The sequence below is a fragment of the Leptidea sinapis genome, chromosome 45 (genome assembly GCF_905404315.1).
Source record: "Leptidea sinapis chromosome 45, ilLepSina1.1, whole genome shotgun sequence".
In the NCBI taxonomy this organism is placed as follows: domain Eukaryota; kingdom Metazoa; phylum Arthropoda; class Insecta; order Lepidoptera; family Pieridae; genus Leptidea; species Leptidea sinapis.
In genome coordinates this window covers 8,648,921-8,656,420 of record NC_066309.1, presented here as the reverse complement: position 1 = coordinate 8,656,420, position 7,500 = coordinate 8,648,921, and the positions used below count along the sequence as shown (strand labels likewise).

At 48.2% G+C, this 7,500-nt stretch overlaps 3 non-coding genes and 1 pseudogene across 3 annotated transcripts in view; all 4 read right to left on the bottom strand.

The window, feature by feature from the left end:
* LOC126977720 (large subunit ribosomal RNA) overlaps positions 1–279 on the bottom strand; it is a 3,975-nt gene extending 3,696 nt beyond the window's left edge. Inside the window, exon 1 of the ribosomal RNA XR_007732390.1 lies at positions 1–279. This exon is cut by the window's left edge and continues 3,696 nt beyond it. This is a non-coding gene — a ribosomal RNA (large subunit ribosomal RNA).
* A 539-nt stretch (positions 280–818) lies between these two features.
* Positions 819–975, bottom strand: LOC126977803 (5.8S ribosomal RNA). The gene has a single exon (XR_007732430.1). It is a non-coding gene; the product is annotated as a 5.8S ribosomal RNA (ribosomal RNA).
* A 376-nt stretch (positions 976–1,351) lies between these two features.
* On the bottom strand, positions 1,352–3,256 carry LOC126977638 (small subunit ribosomal RNA). The gene has a single exon (XR_007732312.1). It is a non-coding gene; the product is annotated as a small subunit ribosomal RNA (ribosomal RNA).
* Positions 3,257–6,022: 2,766 nt separating this feature from the next.
* The window catches only part of LOC126977733 (large subunit ribosomal RNA), a 4,178-nt pseudogene continuing 2,700 nt past the window's right edge, over positions 6,023–7,500 (bottom strand).

The following is a 7,500-nucleotide window of genomic DNA, read 5'->3' as shown; positions in this document are numbered from 1 at the left end:
CTGAGGAGAGTCCCTCTCGCGGACTCGCTCCGTCGCTACGGGCCTGGCACCCTCTATGGGAAAACGGCCCCGTTCAAGACGAACTTGGACGGGAGCGGCGACCGCGAGAAAGCGGAACCTCCCTAACACCACATGTCCCGCGACCGTGACGACCGCGGGATTCGGCGCTGGGCTTATCCCTGTTCGCTCGCCGCTACTGAGGGAATCCTGGTTAGTTTCTTTTCCTCCGCTTACTAATATGCTTAAATTCGGCGGGTGATCCTCCCTGATCTGAGGCCAACGATAAAAAGTATGAGGCAGACACGATATCCGTCAGCGCAGCGACACCGTCGTGCGCGCGCCGCCAATAAGTCTCAACGACGTATCGTCGACCCGCGCACGTACCGCGATCGAAGCGCCCTTCGGACGTCGAGTCCGCCTACTCGTTTGCACGCTCACGTCGGGCCGAAATAACACGTGCAGCGCACGGGACGCGAACCGAAGGCGCAGCCACGCACGCCGTTCACATAGAGAGCTCTGCATAGATTAATTAAAATTAATCACGAGATATCCGCGTGTGACAGCGAACGAGCGCGCCCCGGTACCGCGCCCGTCTCCGTGACCCACGTCGGGCGTGAGGCGGAGACGGCGTTGCACGCGAGCAGCACCACGCGTTGCGGCTTATTTTACATTTTCGAACGGATCGAGCGGGCCCCGGAAAACCGGCGGGGTTTACCCGAGCCCGGCCCGAAGACCGTCACTCGTTTTACACGTTTTTTAGGCGCGCAAACAGTGTTGTCAGCATACAGCGACGGCGTCGTCGTATTCTTTTATGCAGCCGGCCCTCAGACAGGAGTGGTCCTGGATATTTCTCCACGGACCGCAATGTGCGTTCGAAATGTCGATGTTCAAATGTGTCCTGCAGTTCACACTATGACGCGCAGTTAACTGCGTTCTTCATCGACCCGCGAGCCAAGTGATCCACCGTTCAGGGTAATAGTTTTTTATATTTAGAAAATACGTGAACGATCTCTGTGTGTAACAAAATATTATGTGACGCACGCATTGCGCGTACGTCGTGATCTCGACTCGCTTCGCACTCGACATGAGCGCGTCGCGAGACGCACGCGCGTCGCGTACATGCGAACCGCGCCCGCCGAAGCGTCGTGCCGGAGACGTCGTGCCGGACACCCCCCACATGCGGCGGGAGATGTCAGCGCGCGCGCGGCAAACGCGACAACGTAGCACAGAGAGCACATCGCGAGCGCGAAAATAATCAGTGATTGACACGTGATTGAAGTTATCATCGTCAACAGTCGGCTGTGAGCGAAGCGTGTCGGCGACAACGCTCGCGCACGCGACCGTTACACGTTAATGATCCTTCCGCAGGTTCCCCTACGGAAACCTTGTTACGACTTTTACTTCCTCTAAATGATCAAGTTTGGTCAACTTCCCAGCAACGCCGACGGCCGCGAAGCCACCGCGTGTCGGTCCGAAGACCTCACTAAATCATTCAATCGGTAGTAGCGACGGGCGGTGTGTACAAAGGGCAGGGACGTAATCAACGCGAGCTTATGACTCGCGCTTACTAGGAATTCCTCGTTTATGGGGGATAATTGCAAACCCCAATCCCCAGCACGAAGGAGTTTCAACGGGTTGCCCGGGCCTCTAGGCCAGGGAGAACATGTTGATTCCTTCAGTGTAGCGCGCGTGCGGCCCAGGACATCTAAGGGCATCACAGACCTGTTATTGCTCAATCTCGTGCGGCTCGAAGCCGCCGGTCCCTCTAAGAAGAATTTTAATACGCCGCCAGTGAGTTGCGCGACCCTGAAGCCGCGCACACCTAAATGACGACGCCTATTTAGCAGGCTAGAGTCTCGTTCGTTACCGGAATTAACCAGACAAATCGCTCCACCAACTAAGAACGGCCATGCACCACCACCCACCGAATCAAGAAAGAGCTGTTAATCTGTCAATCCTTCCGGTGTCCGGGCCTGGTGAGATTTCCCGTGTTGAGTCAAATTAAGCCGCAGGCTCCACTCCTGGTGGTGCCCTTCCGTCAATTCCTTTAAGTTTCAGCTTTGCAACCATACTCCCCCCGGAGTCCAAAATCTTTGGTTTCCCGGAAGCTGCCCGCCGAGCCATTGTAGTAACGTCGGCGGATCGCTAGATGACATATTTACGGTTAGAACTAGGGCGGTATCTAATCGCCTTCGAACCTCTAACTTTCGTTCTTGATTGATGAAAACACCTTTGGCAAATGCTTTCGCTGATGTTCGTCTTGCGACGATCCAAGAATTTCACCTCTAACGTCGCAATACGAATGCCCCCAGTTATCCCTATTAATCATTACCTCGGAGTTCTGAAAACCAACAAAATAGAACCGAGATCATATTCTATTATTCCATGCACGAAATATTCAAGCGGCATTTTGAGCCCGCTTTGAGCACTCTAATTTGTTCAAAGTAAAATTGTCGGCCCATCTCGACACTCACTGAAGAGCACCGCGATAGGATTTTGATATTGAACCGGCGTTTTACCGCCGGCTCACCGACGATATGCTCCGCAGACGTGTCAGTATCACCGCGGATGCGATGCACCGACAGCGCGGCGCACAAATGCAACTACGAGCTTTTTAACCGCAACAATTTTAGTATACGCTATTGGAGCTGGAATTACCGCGGCTGCTGGCACCAGACTTGCCCTCCAATTGTTCCTCGTTAAAATATTTAAAGTGTACTCATTCCGATTACGAGGCCTCGTAAGAGTCCCGTATCGTTATTTTTCGTCACTACCTCCCCGTGCCGGGAGTGGGTAATTTGCGCGCCTGCTGCCTTCCTTGGATGTGGTAGCCGTTTCTCAGGCTCCCTCTCCGGAATCGAACCCTGATTCCCCGTTACCCGTGACAACCATGGTAGTCGCAGAAACTACCATCGAAAGTTGATAAGGCAGACATTTGAAAGATGCGTCGCCGGTACTGGACCATGCGATCGGCAAAAGTTATCCAGATTCATCAAAATTAACGACTTCGGACGCGAGGCCCTCCGTCGATTGGTTTTGATCTAATAAAAGCACTCATCCCATCACTGGTCAGAGCTCTGATTGCATGTATTAGCTCTAGAATTACCACAGTTATCCAAGTAACTGAGTAAGATCTAAGGAACCAAAACTGATATATTGAGCCATTCGCGGTATCGCCTTAATACGGCTTGCACTGAGACATGCATGGCTTAATCTTTGAGACAAGCATATAACTACTGGCAGGATCAACCAGGGAGCTGCTGCAAACAACGATTGTTGTCGCCCTCAGCGCGTCATGCGTCGCGATCTCCCCTTAGGGCGTCGCGACTATGACATCTTGAACATATCGTGAGATATCCGTTCGCGCACTGTATACTATATATCTCAAAGGCATACGGTGCGCGTTGAACGAATCATAAATCGGCGATGGGCCGATTGTATGTTATGAAAGTTCAGTAACGAGAGTCCCTTCGGGTAATAATAAAAATGATGACACGCAATAGAAGCGGTATCAACGTATTAATATCGGTACACGTCGTGATCACAAATCGGATCGACGCCCGGTGCTTGAGAGGAGCGTGAACGTCTCGCACGCGTGAAATGCGCGACGCGTTCCGGCTTGCGGGCCCTCACGTTAAAAATCTTAACAGAGGGAAACCGTCGAAGCCCAGTCGGCGTCTTGGTGCGCGCAAAAAATTTACACGATCGCTTTCAACGTGACGAGGATCGCCGCAGCGTATGATACTGTAGAGAGAGTGAAGAGAGGAATTATGAGAAACGAAATCACAAAAAACCTTTCAAATCACCAAATCAAATATCATCCGCATAGGGAAACTCGAAAACGCTCGATCGACACAGCGCGGTGAGTCTGTCTCATTTTTTATATTGTAAAAAAAGAACATATAAAACAACGCGCGACACAAACACAGACACAGACACACCAGCTCTCTGCCCCGAGAGTACCAACAACCGTATTGTTATTATATCATCGTCGTTATCATCGCGCGCATTCACAAACTTACTCAAATATAAATATATATTAAATAAAATATGAATGACGATGACGACGACGAGAATAATAAAACAGCAGCAGTTGTTGTGGCTGGGGGTGGTTGGTGTTGTGCGCGTTTTTGTATTTTTGTCGCGTGCGTTTTTCACTCTTTTTACAAGAAAAAACTTGAGCGGCGTTGAATTCGGCGTCGCGAACCGTTCGCTACGGACTCGACTCTCGACGCCGACTGCCGTATGTGTGGTGCACGCGAACGATATGAACGTGTAAACTCTCTGATATGTGAATAAAGTGATTTTGATTTGATTTTACTATTTATTAATAACATAATATTGAATATGCATTGCGGCTTCGAAGAAAAAATCGTTTTTTTTTTTTTTTTTTTTTTTTTTTTTTTTTACTTTATTAATAACGAGTACGATAATGTTCAGTAATAAACGCGCGACACGTACATTTCATTTTCCCTCCGAAACCAAATAAAAAATCTCCAAAAAAAAATATATTTCAAATCAAATCAAAATTCTTATCATACATCAATCTTACTCACCCAAACTAAACATGTAAACGTCTAAACGCAGCACGAGACGAGCCAGCTACTTGATACTACCTAAGACAAGAACAAATTACGGCAAGCGTATGTTTATTTACGAGGGCGCACCACTTTTTAATAGTCTACCTTCATCTCTCAAAAAGATTAGGTCACTAAAAACATTTAAACGTGACCTATCAGACTATATTGTTTCAAAGTTTTTATAAAACACATGTCTGAAATTGTTTGTTATGTGACAGTGCCCTGTAAAAGTGTGTAATCTTAAATTTTGTGAAGAAGAATAAGTACTATAATGTGTAACATGTATGTACTGAACATCTAAAGAACGGCGGATAAATTATTACATCATATTTTTATGTTCTCATGTAAGTGACAATATTATGTTTTTAATGAGAAATAAATATCTTTAAACGTAATTCTTTCTTACTTACTTACTTACTTACCTATTTACTTACTTACTTAGTTGCTTACTTACTTACTTACGTACTTACTTACTTACTTACTTAATCACATTCGTTTTTCGCGATTTTCAGCAAAACGGTAGGTAAGTTTTATCATAAAAGTATCTCGGACAAAAATTGTAGATCGTAAAATTATCCATTAAAAATGTATCAATACTTAGTGTTAGATTCAAAAAGTTAGTTTCCACGCCACCTATGAGGTAGTAGTGTACTTAGCGCGTTTTTATAAGTTTTTGAATAGTTATTATCTCAGAAACGGTGGCTCGTAGGAAAAAAAGTATCGGTACATTTTTTATAGATAATTTTATCACCTACACTTTTTCTCGTAGGTATTTTTATGATAAATTAATAATTAATAATTTATTTTATTTAATTAAAAAAAAAAAACGGACAGAACATGCAATTATTAGGGGACACGAATATTGGTCAAAAACTATAATGTTCTGGTGTACAAGGAACAAGAGAAAAGATGGAGACCGGCAGGGAGCGCCGCGCTCCTCGCGCTCGGCGGTACTCGTTATTGGAGAAAACAAGTAAGTGAGATATCCGTCCGGGGAGACCGGCAGGGAGCGCCGCGCTCCTCGCGCTAGGCGGTACTCGCTATTGAGGAATCGACCGTACCCGCTATTGGGGCCGATCGTACTCGCTTTTGGAATTTGCGCAGCGCGCCCAACACCACCGGAGCCGCCGCCGCCGCCGCCGACGGCGATGTACACTTATCACAACACTCGACTCGACATAATAACCTGAAAATGATCGTACTCGTTATCATTAGAGTAGTCGCCGTGTACAACATCAACCACGTCTTTCAACTATAATAAATAATAATATATTGTAAAATTTTATAATCATGAGAAATCGCGTGACGCGTCCGTCACGACGAAATATCATGATAATATTATTTATATTATTATGTTATTATAATATTATATGTTGGCCTGTTGTTTGTTTGCACACACACACACACAACTACTCTGCTTCTCGGCGACGATGCGTCCTCGGACGAATCACCTGGCGTAGGGCTGAGTCTCAACAGATCGCAGCACGACGCTGCTCTACCGAGCACAACACCCCGCCAGGAACGTAAGTCGTCTACAGACTATTCCGAGCCCCGACATCGAACTGAGGTAAATTCGAAACTTCGACGCCGTGGTGCACGTGTTAATACCGCTCGCACCGTTCGTCGCGTTCCAAATGGGCTTCGACGTCGCGTCTTACGAATAAAACGCGACTAGTAAAGTCACATTGTTTAGAGCCTCCCGACACTCGGGGCTCCACAGTGAGTATATCCTTGCCGGATTCGGCTAGGCTGGCTTCGGCCTTAGAGGCGTTCAGGCATAATCCCGCGGATGGTAGCTTCGCACCACCGGCCGCTCGGCCGAGTGCATGAACCAAATGTCCGAAACTGCGGTTCCTCTCGTACTGAGCAGTATTACTATCGCAACGACACGCCATCAGGAGGGTAAAACTAACCTGTCTCACGACGGTCTAAACCCAGCTCACGTTCCCTTTTGATGGGTGAACAATCCAACGCTTGGCGAATTTTGCTTCGCAATGATAGGAAGAGCCGACATCGAAGGATCAAAAAGCAACGTCGCTATGAACGCTTGGCCGCCACAAGCCAGTTATCCCTGTGGTAACTTTTCTGGCACCTCTTGCTAAAAACTCTTTATACTAAAGGATCGATAGGCCGTGCTTTCGCAGTCCCTATGCGTACTGAACATCTGGATCAAGCCAGCTTTTGCCCTTTTGCTCCACGCGAGGTTTCTGTCCTCGCTGAGCTGGCCTTAGGACACCTGCGTTATTCTTTGACAGATGTACCGCCCCAGTCAAACTCCCCGCCTGGCAGTGTCCTCGAACCGGATCACGCGGGAGTTGTACGGCGACGAGCGTTGCCGCCACGTCGCCACTCTGCACGCTTGGAACGAAACACCGTACGCCCGCCGATATTATCGACCGCGCACCGCTTCCGCCCAACCGAGTAAGTAATGAAACAATGAAAGTAGTGGTTTTTCAGCGACGACCGCGAACGATCTCCCACTTATGCTACACCTCTCATGTCTCCTTACAATGCCAGACTAGAGTCAAGCTCAACAGGGTCTTCTTTCCCCGCTGATTCTCCCAAGCCCGTTCCCTTGGCTGTGGTTTCGCTAGATAGTAGATAGGGACAGCGGGAATCTCGTTAATCCATTCATGCGCGTCACTAATTAGATGACGAGGCATTTGGCTATCTCAAGAGAGTCATAGTTGCTATCGCCGGGCGGGGGGTCTGGGGGGCTGGCAAGCCCCCCAGCGCACCCGGCCCGACGTCGGATGGCGGTACTTACTGTCTGCCTTTCTAACTGCTAGAATCCCAACGCACACCGCCTACTAGGTAGGTTACAGCGCAACAGCTTTCGCTCCAGTCCCGGTATAGTGCGTTGGTCAGACGTAGAGGGTCACAGACAACCAATTACGACTCGTTTACCCGCGCTTGCTTG